At 36.1% G+C, this 4,135-nt stretch overlaps 1 long non-coding RNA gene across 1 annotated transcript in view; it reads left to right on the top strand.

Annotated features, from left to right (window-relative positions):
• The first annotated feature begins 446 nt into the window (after positions 1-446).
• The window catches only part of LOC107694508 (uncharacterized), a 12,672-nt gene continuing 8,983 nt past the window's right edge, over positions 447-4,135 (top strand). Inside the window, exon 1 of the long non-coding RNA XR_001634886.1 lies at positions 447-547. This is a non-coding gene — a long non-coding RNA (uncharacterized LOC107694508). The remainder of the gene's footprint in view (positions 548-4,135) is intronic.

Raw genomic sequence — 4,135 nt, 5'->3', positions numbered from 1 at the left:
TCACTACACTGAAAAAAATGCTTTTCAACGAATTACAGAAAAGAATTACATTAATTTGCAGCATTTTGTTCAAATAGAGACATATTTGTGAATACAAATGTTATAGTTTGTATTAAAGTATCATGATTTGTGCATGTAGCGATTAAAATGTGCATTTGTGGATCAGGTGACACGCGTGCATTCATTCACGTCTCTTCTGAGTCGATTCTATTTGATTCATTTGAATTTTGAGACTTTTGTTCCGCCCTTTTAGCCTTACCCAATCCACACACACACAGCTCGCGATCCAAGCGCAGCTGAGCTAAAGAAAATCAGCGTCCATTAGATGGCACTAGCCCCAGTCACATGTGCGCATTCCATTGAGTACGGTTTTATGAATGTTACATTGTGTTTTCTTTGTTTCTTTTTGGTTTGGCTATTCTCCTCTACCGTAGAAATATAATAAAGATGTTTTATTGAACTTGTTCTAACTTAACTTGTCTTAAGACAAAGAATAGCTTATATTAATTTAGCCAAACAAGAACTTTGTGACGGTACCTTGGTTTTTGTTCAGTAATTCAACGGCACGTTGTCAGTTATTCCTTCCTTGTATTATTATTATTATTATTATTATTTTTAAAAGGGCTATTATAGTCACTCATTTAAGCCATTAGTAATTGCACGTTTATATTTAATTAAATTTCTCGCATTGCCTGAAAAACCACCTCATGCAAGCGTAAATTTTTTTTTTTGCGATATATGGGCGTTTTTGCAAAATTGACGCATTTCCATTAGGCGTATTTTCAATTCGCAATTTCAATTTGCGCAATTTGAAGGGTAATGGAAACGCGCCTAGTGTCTGCAAAGATGAAGTTGACGATGCTGATGAACGACTTTATTCTCGAAATTTAATTATTTTTATTCTCAATATTTTATATCTGCAGTTTTCTGGATATTTAATGAGTTTAATCTCGCATTATACGCTAATGACTTTATTCTGGAGATGTTTTTTTTTTTAATTGTTTGGCCCGCCCTATAATCCTCTTTCTTACTCGCTCATTTGGCACGAATCCAAATGTTTCCATATTCACAATGTTGGCTATTTGAATTTGAATGCAACAGACTATTATTTATTAGGCCTATGTAAACCAGGCTTTATACTTAACCCGCTTTCCAAAAAAAATAAAAATAAATAAATAAAAAACATGGTCTTCTTCACATGAAAAATCATCCTCTTCACATGAGCAAATATGTGCTTGGCCCGAGCTCAGGCTGAACGGCACGGATTGTACTAAGGGCTCTTTTAATTAACCAGTGTATCTAGTTTCTATAGTGTATCTATATGTTTGGTTGACTGTATTTTATTCTGATAATGAACATGCTGCAGCGTTTGCAATGCTGTAGGTAGGCCTATATGAAAAGTGCATTTCTTTCGTACTGCAGAGATGGCTAATCAGCATCGTCAACTTCATCTTTGCATAATAATAATAATAATAATAATAATAGCCTACAAGGAAGGAATAACTGACAACATGCCATTGAATTACAGAAAGAAAAAAAAAACATTTGTTTGTGGTTAGTAAGATACATGTATAAAATCTATGCAGTACATGGATAATTGTGCGTGCATCTATTAATCATTTTGAGTCTAATATCATCCCATATCCCATGGGCCTGAAAGATGAATGTTTGCACTTAAAGACAAATATTTGTACCTGCAACCTTGCCTACACCGGACGCAAGCGGCAAAAGCAAATAGAACCACGGTGCATGTCCACTGGCACAGAGTGAGTGGAACAGAGAGAGTGTTTTGAATCCATTTTTATGTAAGCTAAGCGGTGGTGTGTACAAACCTCCAGAGGGGAAGGGGAGTAGTGGCGTTACGAGGGCACAATTGTGGTGGGGTTTGGGAGGTCGGACCAAAAGGGCATTTTAGCGTCTGCAATAAAAGGGCAGGACACTGGCTCATCCTGGAACTGAGCCTGACTGAAGGCCAGTGTGATGCTCAAACTCAAAACTAACTCCCCAGTTTAAAATATTAATTATTATTTTCTACGCTTCTGTAATGTCCCTTAACATGCATCATCATCGCTGTATGTAAGGACGTGTGTTGTGAACAACACATGTCTGTCCATCACCCCAAGAGTGATACTGCTGTAAAAATCGTTTTGGTGCAAAAATTTAGCAAATTTTTTAAACTAACATTGAGCAATATAATTAAAAAATCTGAACAATGCATTTCATGACCTATGACCTGTAATCTGTGTAATATGTAAGGGCTCATGTACAGACATTTTTTTGTCGCAAAGTACTTTGCTGTTTATGCATTAATGAATCAAGCCAATGACTAAACGATCAACTTACAGGAAACAGAAAGCAATCAAGGTCATTCATTATAATTGCTGGAGCAGCCAGTTCAAGATCAGCTGATTTGATTTCTGCATTTTCACTGCTCAATGAGTATCTTATTTGCGTCATGTTTTCACTGTGTTAATTATTATGAAAGTATTGAATAATTAATCATTTAAAAAAAATACAAAAATACAAAATACATTTCAATACCCCTTTAACGTCTAAAGCAAACTTTTTGTAATGTCTATTCCAGTGGCGAGTGGTGACTGTTTTCCAAGTAAAAACCGCCAAATAATGTTTACACGTAGTTACGTTATGATAGGCTACGTAATCAGAGGGTGGGGAGATGGGGGGGGATTCCCCCGGCCTATATCTCTCTGCTTCAGCTAAATTATTTTTTTATTCCCAGTGAATAGGAGTTAAAACTCCCAGCCGGGTGACACTTCTCCAACAGACCATGCAAAATGCCCAAAATATAAAAAAAAATTGCAAAGTAACGTTGCAACCTTGCAAACAATAATACAATCAGAGAAGGACTTAAACTGTAAGCGACATGAGCATACGCAAAACAAAGGGAACAATATGATGTTTGTTATTATTAAAATTTTATATAGTTTACGTTTTTATAAAAAAAAATAATAATTTACCGCTTAGGCAATAACGTTGACAATAACCTATATCTTCAACATACATCTTCAACAACTATGACCAAAAATGTAAGTAGATATGTTTTCAGTGGACTTTCAAAATTTGCTTTGCTTGAGAAAATAAAAATATACAGTTAGTGTTTTTTCTTTTGGTTTAGTCGAGTTGGTTTTGCATCAAACACAATGTGATTCTCGGAAATCGAGATCTGACAGGACAGCTTACCTCGCTCATGAAATCAGTCCCAGGCCAGCAAATAATTGAGAACACACTACAATCCTGACGAGAGCAGAGGCGAGAAAGCTGCGGAGAATTATGGGATGATATTAGACTCAAAATGATTAACAGATGCACGCACAATTATCCATGTACTGCATAAATTTTATACATGTATCTTACTAACCACAAACAAATGCCTTTCAGTTTGAGCCTGTGGAATTCGGGATTAAATGATTGTGCAGCGATTTGTACAAATACAGATATGTTTGTGAATAAAAATGTTCTGTTCTGCATTAATATATCATAAATTGCTCATGTAAAAAGGAATCCGTGCATATGTGGATCAGGTGACACGCGTGCATTAATTGACGTCTATTTCGAGTCGATCTTGTTCGGTTCATTTGGATTTTGAAGACTTTATTTTCTCAGTTTACAGCATTTCACGTCCCCCACACACAACTACCAACGAACAAGGCCCAGTGCAATTCATTAACATGTACACGATTTGAAAAATTCGCAAATGTGCGTCACTACACTGAAACAAATGCTTTTCAACCGGTGTCTGCAGAGTTAAGAATTACATTAATGTGCAGCATTTTGTTCAAATAGAGACATATTTGTGAATACAAATGTTATAGTTTGTATTAAAGTATCATGATTTGTGCATGTAGCGTTTAAAATGTACATTTGTGGATCAGGTGACACACGTGCATTCATTCACGTCTCTTCTGAGTCGATTCTATTTGATTCATTTGAATTTTGAGACTTTCGTTCCGCCCTTTTAGCCTTGCCCAATCCACACAGCTCGTGATCCACGCACAGCTGAGCTAAAGAAAATCAGCGTCCACTAAATGGCACTAGCCCCAGTCACATGTGCGCATTCCATTGAGTACGGTTTTATAAATGTTACATTGTGTTTTCTTTGTTTCTTTTTGGTTTG

This window comes from Sinocyclocheilus anshuiensis, unplaced genomic scaffold (genome assembly GCF_001515605.1).
Source record: "Sinocyclocheilus anshuiensis isolate Anshui unplaced genomic scaffold, SAMN03320099.WGS_v1.1 scaffold3511, whole genome shotgun sequence".
Lineage (NCBI taxonomy): Eukaryota > Metazoa > Chordata > Actinopteri > Cypriniformes > Cyprinidae > Sinocyclocheilus > Sinocyclocheilus anshuiensis.
This window is presented reverse-complemented; position numbering and strand designations above follow the sequence as displayed.